Genomic DNA, 18,797 nt, shown 5'->3' with positions numbered 1-18,797 from the left:
TCTTCCACATCATTAGTCCAGTGATACTTACTTCTCTGAATCCTGGTTATCTCTCCCATAAAGTGAGAAAATAATAATCTCTACTCCATGGACCTTCAATCCTTCATAGGACTATGAAGAGCTGTTAATGAAACATGCCTCATGTACCTCCCACTCACCCTCATGCTCCAGATTTGATGACTATCTTTCTCCAATATTTTCTCTTTTTATTTCCACATTTCCTTTTGCAAATCAATCCTTATATGTATTGTAGTTAATGCCCCACACCATCCTAATTGCTTTTTTATGAATTTTTATGAACTTTTTCCAAGATACTTTTTAAAATTCAAGACCCCATAACTGAACCCAGTTCTGAGTACGATGCACAAAGTAAGAAGAGTTGTGTTGAATTGAAATGACTTGAATGTGAAATTCTAGACATGGTCTGACCAAAGCAGAGTACAGAGCAATTATTGCCTCACTAGCCCTGCATGTGATATACAGCAGAAAATTTTATTATGACTTTGGGGAAGTCACATCATGTCTCTGGATCTCAATTCTCTTTTTTGTAAAATGAGATCTGACCAAAGTGAGCACTCTCTAAAGCAGGTGTGTCTAAGCCTGCAAGCTGCATGTGGTCCTCAAAGACCATTCATGTGGACATTGTTACATTTTATTATTATATTTATTGGTAATATGAGTTACATTGCAGTCACAAATAAATATTAAATTCTATATGCAACCTTTGACAAGATTTTGTTGGGCATTGTGGTCCAGATGAGATAAAAGTTGGACCCCATACTCTTAAGTCTTTTCTAGCTAGCTCCAATATTCTGCAATTCCATGAGCCTAAAGAAATCATAGAATGAAATCTAAAATGGAGCTCACTGATCATCAACTCCAACCCTCTAGAGGACATGAAATGTAGAGTGGTGTATGGAAGGCAATCCTGGGTTTAGAAACTTATTAGCTGGGTGATCCTGTGTAAATCATTTATTTCTCTGGACTCTAATTACTTCCTTTGTAAAATAAGGGATTTGGATCTGATGATCTCTAAGTCCCTGCCATCTTGAAACCTATGATCCTAAGACATGGATGCTCAGAGAGTTGACAAGAGGTTCTTGGTCATGTTGTATCAGCTGCCTTGATTATCACAGGAAAAAGACAACATCATGGAAGCTGTGACCCTCCAAAGTCATACTACCAGAATAAAAGAAAGTATAATCTAGTATATATCTCCAGTAGAAAAAAAAATTAACTTCCTTTTCCCCAGCCCCAGGCAGCTTGTCACACCATGGAACATTCAGCTCCCAAGATAATCTAGTCTCTGCTAGCTGCTAGCTTCCCAAAGCAGTTTATTTTCCTTTTCCAATAGGATAATTACAGGGAGGAGGAAAGATGAAATAGCAGCAAATTACAAAAAGAGAAAAAGTAATCCATTCCCTACAATCTTTTTTGGTGAATTAAAAAAAACCCTAAAATAATCAAAGGCTTTTCTCACTCTTCCTAATTGCTACTATTAAATGCACTTACTCAAATAGGTCTTTTTATTCTTCTCATCAGAGGAAGAAGTATTTTTTTAAGATGGCAGCATGGGATTTCCCCTTTCCAGAGAGATGGGGACTGGTCTAGAGCCCCCCCAAATATTTCCTGCATTGAGAAGCATTTCCTGTTGCCCAGATGGCTAGTTATTGTTCAATCACTCAATGACCCCATTTGGAGTGGTTTGCATTTCCTTCTCCAGCTCCTTTGACAGAGGAGAAAACTGAGACAAACAGGCTGAAGTGTCTTACTCAGAGTCACACAGATAGTGGATGTCTGAGGCCAAATTTGAACATGTGAAGGTGAGTTTTCTTGGCTCTAGGTCTGGAGCCCTGTCCTTCACCCTATATAGTTAATAGGTACTGAATTATTTTTTTTAAAGATGTTGAAATGCTGTTGACTTAGAATGTTCTCAGAGGTTCCTCATAGATTTTTCTATAAGAGAAGTCCTTATCCCAAAGATACTAATACTTAGCCATGTCTTATGGAAATAGAACTGGGGCATCTTGGAAGATAATGAGCTTCCTTTCACTGGAAGTCATCAAGCAGAGGATGAATCTATCAAGAAAATTTTCAAGAGGACTCCTGTTCAGCTACATTCTGACTAGATATTGTCAATGTCCCTCTCAGTTTGGAGATTTTAATGACAAACAGCTTTACTGGAATAGTCTGAAAGGTCTCTCAGCAGTGAAATTTTAGGGAAACACATTTGCTTGAATTGCTAAGTCCTTTCTAGTTGGTGTGTCAAAAACTAGAATTCCTCTAGTCCTACCTCATGGATTTAGAAGGTCTTGTGGATCCTGGCATTTAGGGAAAGGTTGAATGGTTGTTCTGTTTCTAAGGCAGGGGACAGGACTGAACATATAGGCTGAGATGGCCAAGGACTTGGCATGACTTCAGAGACACCAGAAACCTCTTCTCCCCCTAAATTCTTACCCTACTTGATGGTTAATCTCTGAGAGTCCTCTGGCAGATTGCAGGATTCTTTCATCATTATAACAGTCCAAATATATACTAATCCAGGCTCTGTGTACTACTTCCCTAGGCAATCAAAATAGCATCCTGTTCCTAGTTGCTCCCCATCTTGTCCACCCCAGGGTGACTTTAAATCTTTTGTGGCTTCCCATGACCTATAAGATAGTGTTAGTAGCTATTTATTGTTTATATCAAGTTATGCTAAATTTTGAAAAGCATATGTGTTATGCAGGAGGAAAACTGAGGTTCATTGAGTGACTCACAGGGTCAACAGCTTGACTCAAACCCAGAGAGGGACTCAGAGGGTCTCAAACTTACACACACAGACACACATAAAACACATGTCCCCTTCCTTTGGGGAAGTTATAAAATTTGTCATCTATCAGAAGTCTTGGTCCGATTTCAATTATGGTTATCTGCTAGAGGTTTTATTTCCTTTCAGAACTCCTTCAGAGTCTCTATTAGGAGTTACTTATCTCCTGTAGGACTTGGCACAGGGCCTTGGACATAGTAGTTGTTCAGTAAACTTGAAATGAAAATGGAAATCTCCTGGAGGAAGGAACACAAAACAGGGGCTTCATTCAGCAATTCAATTCCACAAATATTCCCTAAGGTTTTTCAGAATTCTGCCCAGGATCAGAAGAGATGCATCATTTACAGAACCTACAGCCCAAGTTGTTCATGGAACTCTTAGCCTAAAAGGGGAGAGAGTACTGACAATTTTTTTCCCACTGAGTGGTTCAATTTTGTAATTTTATCAGTATAGAAGCATTCCTGATGTGGAAACTTCCTCTACCAAGGCAGACTTCTGTCTTAAGAGAGTCGCCTCAGGGCAGATTAAATGATTTGTCCAATGTATCAAAGGCAAGGCTTGAATTTGAGCCTCCTTGGCCCTGTATTCATTATATCCTGTACTGATTCTGTGTGTATTTCTACACATGATTATATAAATATAAATGGATATGGATATAATAGGGATATTTGCATATTTATAGGCATGTGTTTATGAACATATGTCCATGTTTATATGGATATATAAATATGTACATATATTTAAGCTTACATGCATGCAAATGTGTATAAATCCAGATGGACTTAAATTCATACAAAATTTCTATAATTATCTGATCTTGTACCCTCTCCTGAGACCAGAATTTGATGGAGGAGAAGCCCGGAGATTAAACTCTATCAAAGAGGGAGAAAAGGATCATTTTGCAGAGACAGAGATAGGGACTGAAGGATGGATTTACTAAAGACAGACTTCTTCAACTTCACAAACTGATCTCTGGTCTACATTAATAAGGTATTTCTAGGACTTCCGGCCAAGATGGCGGAGAGAAGACAGGCACAGTTCTAAAGTATCCTGATCTTTCCCTTTCATATGAAACAAACCTCTTAACAGAAATCTGACCCAAAAAACCCAGAAAGAAAAGCCAGAAGAAAGAATATCTACCTCAGGATTTGTCTTCTGCAGCTTTGGGTGAGTTCAGGCAGGTGAGTCCGAGCACAGAGAACGTATCAGCCCCAGATCAGCCAGATTAGCAGCTGAATTGGAGCCAGGGAGTCTGAGGGCCTGAGAGATGGACCTGCTAGATCAGCAGTGGGGCTAGACCACAGGGGCTTGAGTCAACTAGGGAGCAGAGGCACTGGTTTTGGTGCTGACCCTCTGGAGTTTGCTGACAGGGCTGGGGGGAAAGTTCCAGTGCAGGAGAGCTGCGGACACCATTCCTGGGCTCCTCAGGTCTGAGGAACTCTGAGTCCATGCCTCCATTGCAGCTGAGGCCCCTTCCCAGAACAAACAATTGCAGACTACTTCTGCCTCAGGCACCCCAGGGTAAAGCCCACCATTGACTGAAGGCAAAAGGATTCAATAGCTCTAACCCCTCCCTTCAAGCTAAGGGAGAAGGCCTCAATCAAGGTCACAGACATGCCAGAGAAAGCAACCAGCACCTCCTACTAGCCAGCCCGAGAAATTGCACTCAGTAAGTAAAGCCTCTAGCAATCCCAACACCAAACCCCTGTGAACCAGCCCCTCCCCAACTCAAGGTCTTAGCAAAATGAAGATGGGTCAGAGGAAAGGTGGATCCATAGAAAAATTCTTGGAAGGAAAAGACCCTAACTCAGAGAGATCTAGAACCTTTGAGGGGAATATGATCTGGTCTCCAGTACAAAAAGACTCCCTTGAAGAGTTAAGGAAGGAGTTTAAAAATCAATTGGGTGGGGTTGCTAGGTGGTGCAGTGGAAAAAGCACCGGCTCTGGAGTCAGGAGTACCTGGGTTCAAATCTGGTCTCAGACACTTAATAATTACCTAGCTGTGTGGCCTTGGGCAAGCCACTTAAACCCATCTGCTTTGCAAAAACCTAAAAAAATAAATTGGAAAATTTGGCAAAAGAAACCCAAGAGAAGATTAATACCTTGCAATGAGAAAACAAATCCTTAGAAAATACAATTGGACAAATACAAAATGAGAACAAATCTCTTAGATCCTCAATTGGGCAAATGCAAAAAGAAAATAATTCTCTCAAAACCTCAATTGGTCAAATGGAAAGCTCTTTCAAAAGTAGAATTGACCAATTGGGAAAGGAATTGCAAAAGGTTAATGAAGAAAACTCCTCCCTAAAAAAAAAGAATGGAGTCTACAGAAACTAATGAGTTCATGAGACAGCAAGAGCCTGTCAAACAAAATCAAAAAATATAAAAAATAGAAGAAAATGTAAAATACCTCATCAGCAAAACCAACTCAAATAAAATCTTTAATAAAAAAAAAAGATATTTCTAGAAAGGCTGTTTCAAAACTCTATGGGGCACCAAGCTTCAGAACTCATATGCCTATGTGGGCACTCTACAAAGAAAGAAAAAGACTTTTGGTACAAAAAACTATGAATTGCCTCCTTGCCACATGTCATCTCCAAATTTGAATAATTTCTCCATAGAACCTATATATTCTTGTGGGAGAGTGTGCCTCAGACTTCTAGAAGCTGTCTTTGGACCAGTTTTTCTTACTATACCAGTATGGTAAAAATCCCTTTCTAAAAGTGATTTAACTCTGGTTGACTGATCATTTACAGGCAGAGGCTTATGGGAAACAATACTAGAAACAAGCCTGCTCCATTAGGGTTATGTCCAGTACCCAAGGGTGAAAAGTGACAAATCATGCTTTGGGATCCCTCTAATATAACATGAGTGGGGAAATAGTTCCATAGGAAGTACTATATGAGTGTAGTACATGGGCATCTAGCCTCTGCTTAAATAGTTCCAGTGACTAGGAATTTACTATTTCCCAAGGCAATCTAAACTATCATTGGATAACTCCAATTATCTAGAAGCATTTCCTGAAATATCAGTGCTTCAATGGAAGTATGACCTCATGGATATGGGTCTCCACTGAGTCAGTGCAGATTATTCCTTCTATATACTTTTTATCTTGGGTTAAACTTGCATAATTCCCTCTATTCTAATTAGCATTTACTAAACATTCCTATTTTCAAACTTTTTCCCATAAACTCTTCTCAGAAGGCCCAGACACTGAGCTTAAGGTCTTGCTCTAGAACAGAAATTCTTATAGTAGACAGAGTTAAAAAGGGCATAGCTAAGGTCTCAGTCCAGGTGCTCCACCTCCAGATTCTTGATCATTCTTTTAGCAATGCTAAATTTAGACCTAAAACACATCACATGAGAAAAAATGACAAGATTAAAATGGCTATTTCACAGATTCTGACATACAAGTGGTTGACCATATTTGATTCAATATGGCAATTCATGTATATGAATCAAATACTGCTGATGGATGGTCAATTCCAATAAGTAGAATTCGATATAATTGATTTCTTTTGTAATTCTATATATTTTATTTTATATATTTTAAAATATTATTCTGAAGAGTCCATAGGCTTCACCAGACTGTCAAAATACCACAGAAAGATTGAGCAAACCCATTCTAGATCTTTTCACATTCCATAGTTATTATGCCAGTCACTGGGATAACCCTCTGTAATATCTTACTATCATCTCCTGATATCCCACTTCCTTTATGAATCGTTAGGTCTTTGCCCTGGGAAACAGTTTGGGACTGTTGAAAATACTGCACAATTCTATGAAAGAGATCTAGCCATCTCTCTTTCTCCTCTTCAGTTCTGGATCCAGCTCACTGTCCATCTGCAGTGAGTATCCCATATACATGAACTATCATTGAATCAGAGATTGGTCAGCTACCCATATGCTAATGCCTAGGAAATAATAAATCTATTCATTTTTCTTATATGGTTTGTTTCAGGTCTAAATTTAGCATTGTTAAAAAAGTGATCGTGAGTCTATAGTTGACCTTAGTGGTTCCCCTTAGGCTACTTGTAGGATAGTGGCCGGTTCATAACAACTCTCTGGACCCCTGTTTGCTTTTCATTTTAGTTCTGGAGAGCTCTAGATAATCTCAGTTCTTCTAGCTCTCAAATTATGACCCTATACTCTTCTGGAAGAGTCCTCGTAATGATCTAGCAATTATACCAATTTTATGCTTAAAGAAGAACATTTGAAGGACCTTCTCCCATAGGGTGTCCATTTTCTAGCTGACTTTAGTATAAGACATCTCCCATGATGTCCTACTGTTCAATCTAAATACATTGTTTTTATGCATTCTCTTGACCTATCTATTTAGTGGATTGAGATAAGGACTGAAGCTGTGGTGTCATTAATATAAGGAACCCAAGGTGAGGAGGCTCTATCAATGCAACTTGGAGTCAGAGAGCTGTCCATAGCGCTGACAAGTGACTTGCCCAGAATCACACAATCAATATGAATCAGGGAAAGGATTTCAACCTAGAGCTTTCTTGCTTTGAGGCCATCTTTCAAATCACTATGCCATACTGCTTCTCTGTAAATACATATATATATATATATATGTATATATATATATATATATACATATATATATATATGTATATGTATATGTATATATATATATCCATTAGATGGGTAGTGTAAGAACTTTCTCACACCAATCCATATTTATACCTTTAGAGACTAAGACCACGAAAATATGGTACATATATTTTAAAATTTCTAATTAAGATTCAATTCAACAAATATTTATTAAGTAACTATTTTTTTTCAGATCTATTTGAAACTGGGGCTGATGGAGTTAAATTGGTGGGGTGGAGGACATAGATGATGCAGTGGGTAAAGTGGCTGACCCAGAGTCAGGAATACTCTTCTTTGTGCCTTCAAATATGACTTCCCATTCTTTCTAGCTATATGATCCTGGGCAAGTCAATTAATCCTGTTTGACTTAGTTTCCACATATGTAAAATGAGCTGGAGAAGGAAATGGAAAACCATTCCACTGTCTTTAACAAAAAGACTCCAAATGGTGTCATGAAATGTTGGATAAGACTGAAACAACTGAACAATAAAGAGGATATAGAGATGCAGAAAAAAGTCTATAGTGAAAGGAGATAGGCATGTTAGGAAATGAGTAGCCCAGAGAATCTTCCAGAGGCATTCATGTCTCTATTCCTTAAACCATGGCCTCATCTGGAGAGAAAGCTCATTTACTCCATATTAATAATGGTTTTATAAAGAAGTAAAAATTTACAAAAAAAGTCCCCATCTTCAAAAACTTTATATTCTTCTACCTAATGTGGGTAAATATTAAAACTCTTTCACTTTAGGGTTATAGCCACAGCTGTAGAGAAAAATGTTGGACTTATAATAGTTCACTTTTCAAGATTCTGGGAAACTAATATGTTTATCATGAATGATTTTTGATTGGACAAAAGGTAGTTCAAGTTCATCTGGCACCTGACTTTTCCCTGCAAAAGGAGGGACTCTATATGTTTTTTGCCAAAACAATTGGCCATTGCTCCCCATTCAGGTCTACATAAATTCCTTTTTCAGCATGGAACACTCTACTTAAGGACAAATGAATGGCTTTACCTTAAGTCCAAATACCTCCTTGTATAATAAACAGAGCCGAATGAGAAACAATGGTATAAATCAAATATAATTGGACATTCTGCTGTGCCTGAAATGACCAGATATTGGGTCTTCAATATCAGGGAAAATATCATTTGATTGATAGTCTGAACATTGATAATTAAGAAGAATTATTTAGCTCTGGTCCTGAGATAGCTGCTAACTTCCACTACTCAAAGAAAGAACCTCTTAGACCCCAAAATAACAATTCTTTATCCGATTATACTTTACTATTTACAAAGCACTTTCCATACTTATTTATCTCCTAATTTGTTATAAAAAAACAGTAGCATGCATCTATTAGGCATCCATGAACCTAACAGTCTAAATTCTAAACCCCTTTCAGATTAATAATCTCTTTATTTTTTATTCTAAGATCCCTCTTAGTTCTTAATGTTCTTGGTCCATAATTCAAGATTCTTTTAAGTCTTGCCATTCTGTGATTCTATTGTTCTCTACTGACCAAACCCATTCTCCTCTTCTACCACCACTCTAATAGAAAATTCTGGTACCAGTTTTATTATTTTTTAAAATTCTGGCACAGGTTTTATTATTTTTTATTTCATACATACATTCAAGCCCTGAAAAGTCACATGAAGCTGGAAAACATACACACTAGTAACAAACAATGCTATTGTTGTGTAAGGGTCAACTAAAAAGTCCAGTAAAGTAAGGACTCATTACTGATATGAATTTAGGGGCTACAGCAATTCATGAACTTGGATTTTAATAATGGAGAGATTGTCATTTGTATAGCTCAAAGGGTCACCAAAGAGCTAAAATCAACTAAATCATAGATCATTCAAAGTTAGATTGGTTTGTTTGAGGACTTTTGAAAAAAATTATTTATTTTATTCTGAACTTAAGAAATAAAACAATCATTTCCATAACATAGTAAAATGAACAAAAGAATATTGTACATGTAATTGTAAATCTAAATAGAACTTGCTACTTCTTTTAGTATTTTGATTTTGTTTTATTGTTTCTTGGTTTTTCATAGATCCATTAGCTTTCTTTTGTTCTATTCTAATTTTAAAGGAATTATTTTCTTCAGGAAACTTTTCCATTTGGCTAATTATACTTTTTAAGTTTTTTTTTCTCTTCAGTGAATTTTAGTGCCCCTTTTTTTTCGTTTGACCAATTCTGCTTTTTTAAGGCTTCTTTTCCTCATAGGTTTTTTTTTTTTGGTACCTCTTTTACCACTTGGCCTAATCTGTTTTTTAAAGTGTTATTTTCTTCAATATTTTTTGTGACTTCTTGACCAAACTGCTAACTCATTTTCTATGATTTTCTTGCATCACTCTTATTTCTCTTTCCATTTTTTTCAATACTCTCTTACTTGATTTTCAAAATCTTTTTTGAGTTCAATAGCCCAAGACCATTTCATAATTCTGTTGGAGTCTTTGGATATAGGAGCTTGGCTTTGTTATCTTCTTGTGAGGGTGTGTTTTGAATGTCCTTGTCACCATAGTAACTTTCTATGATCAGATTTTTTTCTTTCTGTTGTTTATTCATTTCCCTAGCTTATGACTTGATTTTTAATTCTTTGTTAAAGTAGAGATCTGCTTCCAGGGTAGGGGGCACACTCTCCCAAGCTTCTGGGTTTTGTGCAATTATTTTCAGAGATACTTCTGAGAAAGTTTTCAACTCTTCCACAGTAATATAATCTAAGTAGAGGACTTTACTACTCTTTTGGCCTGTACTCTCATCTGTGCATGATCACAAGGACTGTTTATTGCCCTCGAATTGTGGTAAAGGGCCCTACACTCCTGAAGCAATGAACTCTGATGTACTTGCCCCAGGACTGCCACCCAGAATTACAACCCTGATACAAGTATGGGCAAAGTAACAGAGTCTTGCTTCAGTGTTAATGAAGAGACCCCTGTAATCTTCTGACTAGTCATTTGACTCCAGGCTGAGAGTCTGGAAGATGCTACTACTGCTGTTGATTCAGTGACCCCCCCCCCCCCCAAGCTGGCCTGCCCCTGATTTGCTGGGGTCAGGGCTGGGCCAGATTAAAAACTCAGTTTCTAACATGGGCCAGTTTCTAATTCTGTTGCAACAGTACTTTCTTACTGACATTCTAAGTTGTCCTTGGTATTTCTGGGCTGAGAGGTCTATAAACCACCACTACTGTCCCCACCCTCCCCAGACCCCAGCAAACCAGGAGCAGTTCTGGGGTTGGGCAGTCACAGCTAGCACTGGACTGTACTCCTCACTCACTCTGCTGCAGCAGAACTTTCCTGTCAATTTTCCAAGTTGTATTGGGCTGGAAAATTATTTTACTCTATCTTTTTGTGGGTTCTGTCACTCTCTAATTTGGCTATAGAGTCATTATTTAAATGGATTTGGAGGGATTTGGGGGAGAGTTAGGGCAAGTCCCTGCCTTTACTCCACCAGCTTGGCTCCACCTCCTTGTTATTCCTTTAAAGTGGCAAAGTACTGGTGATTATTCTATTACAGTTGAGATCTACAAGGTGGAAGAGGTCCATTACGCATGCAAAAGTTAACTGAAATTCTCCAGATTATATGGCATGAAGAGGTTATCCTTCAGGAATTTAAGGATGCCTCTATCATCCATCTCTATAAAGATAAAGGAAATAGATTGCCCTGTGGCAATCAGAGGGTTATTTCTCTTTTAGTCATTGTTGGTAAGATTATTGCCAGAGTCCTTCTCAATTGACTAATTCTTTCTTTCTTTCTTTTTAATTTAAGGCAATGTGGTTAAGTGATCTGCCCAAGGTCACACAACTAGACAATTATTGTCTGAGGCCAGATTTGAGCACATGTCCTCCTGATTCCAGTGTGGGTGTTCTATTCACTGTATCACCTAGCTGCCCCTCAATTGACTGATTCTTTACCTGGAAGATGGACACCTCCCTGAGAACCAGGATGGCTTCAGAAAGGGTCTAGGAATAGTCGATATAGTGTTTCTTGCCCTACAACTCCAGGAAAAATGCCAGGAGCAGAACAGAGGTCAGTATACAACATTCATTGTATCTGATCCAAGTCCTTTGATACTGTCAGTCATAAGGCTTATGGAAAATTATGTCAAAATGTGCTTACCTGGGGAAATTCATCAGTATTATACATTACTCTCATGATGGTGTACTTGCCTGGGTTCTGGATAGTGGGCAATGCTCTCAAGATTCCCCAGTCACCAATGGAGCAAAACAAAGATGTGTCCTTCCTCCCATGCTTTTAGGCATGATATTTTCAAGCATGTTATCAAACATCCTCACTAAGAATGAACATGGCCTCAAGGTCAGCTACCACACTGATGGCAAATTCTTCAACTTGCAAAGACTACAAGCAAGACCAAAGTGGAGGGAGTGTTGGTGCATGATCTTCCATTGTAGATGACCATGCACTCAATGTAGCCTCTGAAGCTGAGATGCAGAAAAATATGGATCAATTCTCTGCTGCTTGTGCTCATTTTGGTCTAACAAATAACACCAAGAAAACAAAGGTGCTATATCAGCCAGCACCTCACCATCCATATGTGGAGTCATTGATTACAGAAAATGGAGAGGTTTTGAGTACTCTGGACAAGTTCACTTACATTGGGCAGTGTATATGTCCTTTCCAAGGAGATACACATTGACAATGAGGTTGATATACCCATTGCCAGAGCTAGCTCAGTATTTGGGATACTCTGAAAGAAAGTGTGGGAGAAAAGAGGCATTCAACTGACTACCAAACTGAAGGTCTACAGAGCCATTGAGCTGACCTCATTGCTATATGTGAACCTGGACAGTCTACCGGGACCATGTCAGGAAACTGAATTGCTTCCATTTAAATTTTCTTAAAAAGATTCTGAAGATCACCTGGCAGAAGATACCAGACACTGAGGTCCTTTCTCCAGAACTTATACAGGGCAAGCGCCCACAAGGTGATCAAATGAAGAGATACTGAGACACTTTAAAGATCCGTCTTAACTTTAGAGTCGATTGTCCAGCATGGGAGACACTGGCACAGGACTGCCCAGCATGGTGTGTCCCCATCACAAGGGGGATGAACTCTATGAGGAAGGAAGAATTGAAGCAGGTCAAAGGAAATGTAACATATGTAAGGTGTTCACATGGACTATTTGTGCCCCAGTGGAGAATTCCAAGCTCCTATTGGTCTGTTCAGTCACAGTCAAACACACTGTAATTTGTTTCAGACTTAGAGAACCAAGCAATAATTTCATACAGGTCAAAAGAGTAGGGGTCCCTATATGCTAATAAAAGCCCTATATGCTAATAAAAGCTTAAAAATTGAAGCCATACTATTGTGCTATAAGAAACAATGAGCAGTAAGCTTTCAGTAAAACCTGAGCAGACATATATGAACTGATGCAAATTGACATTAGCAGAACCAGGAGAACACTGTACATGATAACAATATTGTACTATGATCAGCAACACATTGATTCAAGATAAAGTCAAAGGACTTAACAATTAAAAAATGTTATCCACTTTCATAGAAATAACTGATGGAATATGAATGAAGATTGAAATATAATTTTTAAACTTTTTTCACTTTTTTATGGTTTGCACTTTCTTTTGCAATATGGCTACCATAGAAATGTTTTATATGACTGCATATGTATAATCTATATCAAATTGCTTTACCTTCCAAGGAAGGGAAGAAGGGATGGAGAAAATTTGGAACTAGAAAAAATAAAAATAAAATGTAAAATAAAGTTTAACAAGCAACTTTCCAAGATGACAAGTTTATAAGTTTAGTCTGCATCATTAAAATTTTCTCCATCACTTTACATCTAGACAATCAACAAAAGGGTAAATCAAATCCTTATTTGTTGTATTTGCAATACTCTAGGTAGAAATGCTCATATTAAAAATGTAATCATATTTTGATTTGGAGGTATCAATCTGATGGACACAGAAGCTCTGATCTGACTATTCCTAATATGAGCCAGCTGGCCTCTCCTTAGGCAGCATGGTGGTCTTCTTCCTAGCTCCTGGGGACTCAGCATATTAATGAAGAACTCCTTATGTTTCCCTAGCAAAGCCTTTGCCCAGTGTAGCTCTGAATTCTTAAGCTCAAGACATCTGCCACTGTTATCTTCCTGGGTTGCAGGAATTTCAGACCTTCACCACTACTCTTGTCCACCATCTTTTGAAGCATTGAATATAATAATAGAATGAATGGACCATCTGAGTGTATTGTTGATCCAGTTTTACAGGAAGTCTTTAACAGGCATTGTCAGGGATACTGTAGAAGGAATTCTTGATCTGATATGGACTGGACTTTCCCCATCTAGAACCAAACAACACCGCAGGTGAAAGGGATCACAGAAGTGATTATTAAAATTGGTGTTAACTCTTTGCTATCATCTTAACTCACCTCCAGTTAATGAAGACCACTTCCCTGAGCAGCTCCTGGAATCCCAGGCCTTTTATGAAGCCTTCCTAGATTTATCAGCAGAGAGTTGCTATGTACTCATTTTGCCAAGTCTTGGCATGGGACTCCTCACAGCTACTTTTCTGGATCTATGGTCCAGTTACATAGTCATCACCAGCATCTATCTCTAAATATATACTTTTCTTGGAACTTCCTTATTTCATTGGTGGAGGAAATTCTGTAAATTCTCTCAACTAATGCAGATCATTTATTATTCTATAATATATAGTTTTAGAGAGCTGATCGGGAGACACTCGAAGGGAAAATGACTTTCCCAGGGTCAAAGCATATGTCTGCAGTTGGACTCTGTTTTTCTTTCCACTACTCTTTTCCATAAGTCTCATCTTTGACATTTGTAGAATGTTTTTTGTATTTTCTGGTACAGAGAAAATTCAACTCACTATCGAAATTTTGGATTGACAAGGACCTTTTGAGATCATCTCCTTCACTCTATAAATGTGGAAAATGAGACTCATATATTAAGAGACTGACCCATGTTCATACAAATTAAGTTTGAGAGACAGGATTTGAACTCAACATTTCATGATTCCAAATTTAGCAATCTATCTACTAAGTCATACATTTCTCAGGATGATTGGGTCATTAAAGAAAATAGAGAAGTTGGGAAGATAGGAATTTGGGGAATAAAGGATGAGTTGATATGTAGTTTGGCTGTGGATATTCTGCATTTGAGATGTTGACATTCTGTTAAAGAGATCTTGTAGTAGTCAGAAATGACCTACATAACAGAATAGAGAGTTGAAACCAAGGGAGGGAATGGGATAGATTAAAATTTAAGATGTTTGGACTCATCAGTAATTTTGTCCTTAAATAAGACAACTTACACTAAGAAAAATATTAATGTACATTTCTGGCTAGACTCAATTGCCATTAACCAGGTTGGAGACCTACTCTCACTAATTTGGGAGATGATCATGTTCAGTGCTAACATTAATAGGGCAAGTTTTGGGTCTCAAGAGGATTCTTTCTTCCAACTAAGGCAACCTCAAAGTCAAATAGTTAAGAGAATTTGGCCCAATTTTGAGGAAGCCCTATTGGGGCCAGGATTAAAGGCCTGGTTCAAAATGAAGTCCTGCCTTCTCCCTCAGGTATCCTTCTGTCTCCTAATTGGTTCTGACAAATTATATGATGCTTTAAGCTCCAATAGGTCACAACACCCTGCCCAGGGGCCCCTTCTATGATAACTCATCAGCTAGGAATGGTTTTAGGCCCTCAAAAACATGTCATTTATATGAGCACCTTACAGTTCATGGTTCCTAAGATTGTGTACGTGAAAAAGATGAGAATCTTAACACCAACACCCAACTAGAGTTCAGTCCTGTGGGAATATGAGATAGAAAAAAGAAGGTAGAGGCGAAAACCTAAGGTTTTCTTAATCTGGGATTAAGCCAGAAATTCTTAACTTGGGGGCTATGAATTAATTTTTTGATCACTGCATTTCAATATAATTGTTTCTTTTGTAATCCCAAATATCTAATTTCGTGCAAATATTTTTGTGAGATAGGGTCCATAGTTTCACCAGATCTTCAGCTAAAGCAATCCATGATACAAAAATGGTTAAGAACCTCAACATCAAGGAATAGATTCTTAGAATAAAAAGAGTGCCTACAATTCAGGATGTCCAAGAATTTGTGTTCAGTTTCTCAGAGTTGTAAAATTTATTTGTATGTGGCTCTCCAGAGTCTTATTTCCCTTGATTGAGCAGTATCACTCTCTAGCCAAAATTTAGATAAGCCCAGAAAATATTGGATTCTTCTTTAAGTGCTGTAAAGGAATAGAAGATGTGGGGAAGATTTCAAAACACCAGCAGAAGAATTTTCTCTTTTTTATTCTTGAAGCTTCCATTTGCCAAAAAGAAGGGGAGGAGGGACCTGCCATCTTTCCCTTAGCATCTTGGGTTTTTATCCATTTGAGAGAAGGGAAAGAGTTATAGAAAAAAAAGAAAAATGAATTGGAGATTAAAAAGTGATTCAGGAGCAGCTAGGTGGCATAGTGGATAAAGCACAAGCCTTGGAGTCAGGAGTACCTGGGTTCAAATCTGGTCTCAGACACTTAATAATTACCTAGCTGTGTGGCCTTGGGCAAGCCACTTAACCCCATTTGCCTTGCAAAAACAAAACAAAACCAAAAAAACCTAAAAAAAAGTGATTCAGTCCTCCTCCATTGTTAAAAAAGGCCAAGGATGGAGAGACATGAGACATGTTTGAAACTGGCTCAATTCTATTTCCTTTGATTTCTCTAAGCAGTATGTGGGGCACAAGACTCCTGCTCTTGGGATCATGAGACCTGTGATTGAATCCTGAGTTCTTGTTCTAATTGGATGATTTAGGTCAAATTGTTTAATCTCTAAGTTCCATTGTCCTCATCTTTGAAATGGGATTCTTAATCATAGTTGCCCCTGCTTCCCAAGGTGGCTGTGAAGGTAGATTTTACAGAAATTGAAGTCTTCATTAAACATGATTTAGTACTTAGCATGAAGCATTGATGAGATTACAGGTTCATGGAAAATGCCATAGTCAAGAAAATTTAGCGTTCAGAGATGGAAAGTTACAGAAGTGAGTAAAAATTAGGATTCAAACCCAGATGCAGGATAATTTCCATTCCTTGTTGCTGTCTTCCTTTTCATAGGAAGTAGATCAGACAAGTTCCAGGGAGTACATAATAAAATAGCAAATGATGTGATACAGTTTATAGTAATAATAGTGAAGAATGGCAATAGGTTGGACTTGAGTAATCTCATACAAGATTTGTGGAAGAGGCAAGACTCATATTGCTAAATGCTACCTTATTAGACTGGTTGTAAGATGTGTTGGAAAGACCACTAGATATGGAATATGGATTTTCATTCTATCTCTAACATTAACCATGAGCAAGTCATTCCTGTACTCTGCCTCAGATTCCCTTTTGTAAAATGAGAATGATCATTTTAGACCTACTTGCCTCATAGGATAATGAGGGAAGTGGTTTACAAGTCAAAAACTACAATAATTTAATTTTCTATAATGATTTACCCTAATCTTAGCATGAGATTATATATATAAAGAAACCTCAGAGGTCATGTAATTCAGCTGTCTCATTTTGCAGATGATGAAACTGAGGTCCAGGAGTCTTAAATGATTTCAGAGGCTTCTAATTACCTACTCAATAAAGCATAGATTCCTCAGCCTGGAATTCAACACCCTCTAAAATCTGGCAATTTAGTAACCTGGCAGCTAGATGGTATAATGTTAGACTTGAAATAGCAAGGATCTAGGTTCAAATTCTGACTCGTACACTAGCTAGATCATTCTGGACAAATCACTTGAGTTCTTTGTGTTTTGATTTCCTCATCTATAAATTGAAAGTGTTAAACTTTGATCATTCTCACTATTTCCTTAATGCATTCTATTTCCTTTATGTATTTATTTGCATTATGTATTCTATGTATTTATGTATTCTATTTACTAGACAAAAAACCCTTATCAGAATCCTGTTTTCTCTGACTTTTCCCATCTTCATGCTCTCTCTCTCTCTCTCTCTCTCTCTCTCTCTCTCTCTCTCTCTCTCTCTCTCCCTCTCTCTCTCTCTCCCTCTCTCTCTCTCTTCACACCCCCAAAGTACTTTGCTTAGTCTTGATTAATTACTCTCTATTCTGTATCTTAAAACTCTGTTACAAGCCTGTTTTATAAACTTACTGACTATGAGAGCACTGGCAAGACACACAAATTGTCAAAACCTGATTTTTTAATTGGGGGTCATAGTAGCTTTTGCCTCTCAGGGTTGTTAACAGAATCAAATGAATATAATAAATATTTCACAAACCTTAAAGTGTTATGTAAATGTGAGGTACTATGCTGAGAGAATTTAAGAATTAAACCAGAAGGGAAAGAGTGAATTAATAAAAAACAGGGTCTGTATATAAATAAGCAATAAAGTCTCTAAATATTTCTATCACAAATCCTTCTGTCCATCAGTGACAGTGGCGTCAGTGAATTTGGACCTTAATATTGCTGTCCCTGATGGAAGGCACAGAGAAGTAGAAGTGGTAATGAGATGGGAAGAAGTGACTTGACCAAGAAGACACAGGCTGGTGATGGTGGATCTATTATACTGGAGGAAACTCAATGATGTGTGACAGGATCAATTCTCCAAGTACCTAAAAGAGGAGCAAGTACTGAAGACTTAGAAAAAAAAATCACAGATCTCATTATAACTTCCACCCTCCCCCCACTGAAGGGCAGCTAAGAAAATAACCTTCAATCCATGTCTGTTTTCCCATCTCTACAAAATCTTGATGAGAACTATTTAGACATGCATCAAAGGCATCCTTAATGAAGGTATGAAAAGAGAACTGCCTGGTTTTTCTTAATGATATTCTACAGTTGACCATATCCTTCTATTCACACACTTAATCCAACGGTGCAAAATACTATTGTACATGAATTTTTTTTACTGTGAAAAAAAATGTTTCAGTAAGACTTGAGGTTTCCCCCCAAGCAAATACTTTGAAAGCAGCAACAATGAATAACTGTTCAGTGACCTTCTAATTATTAGTATCAAGTGAAGCATAAAACAGAGAGACATAGGTCCACCCAAGGAGGGATTTTTACCACTTTCTCTTGATGATCTCATCATCTTCTTTTGGTTCCATTACCACTTGTATATATGTAAGGGTTCCCCCAGATCTTAGATTTGGTGGATTCCACATAGCATTCCAATATTATAAATTCAGTCCTAATTTTGCCTGAGCTGCAGGCATGTATTATGAGCTGCCTTTTGGATCAAGGCTCCAACCATCATTTCTAACTCATGTCTGCACTCTGGCCACTGACCTCAATCTCTTAATCACCTTCTGACCTTGAAGTTTTCTCTGTTATATAGGGGGAAGGGGAATAAACATTTATTGTCTCCTCTATGTCTGTTGC

General features: G+C 37.8%; 1 long non-coding RNA gene across 2 annotated transcripts in view; it reads left to right on the top strand.

The window, feature by feature from the left end:
* LOC141518131 (uncharacterized) overlaps positions 1-18,318 on the top strand; it is a 167,934-nt gene extending 149,616 nt beyond the window's left edge. The window contains exons 3-4 of one of the 2 annotated variants that reach the window (XR_012477098.1): positions 11,179-11,439; positions 17,847-18,318. This is a non-coding gene — a long non-coding RNA (uncharacterized LOC141518131). Of the gene's footprint in view, positions 1-11,178; positions 13,228-17,846 lie in introns of those variants that run through there. The other variant, XR_012477097.1, reaches the window with a different exon arrangement.
* Positions 18,319-18,797: the final 479 nt, after the last annotated feature.

The sequence above is a fragment of the Macrotis lagotis genome, chromosome 3 (assembly GCF_037893015.1).
Source record: "Macrotis lagotis isolate mMagLag1 chromosome 3, bilby.v1.9.chrom.fasta, whole genome shotgun sequence".
NCBI lineage: Eukaryota > Metazoa > Chordata > Mammalia > Peramelemorphia > Peramelidae > Macrotis > Macrotis lagotis.
The sequence above is the reverse complement of the archived record's forward strand: the minus strand, read 5'-3'. Positions and strand labels throughout refer to the sequence as shown.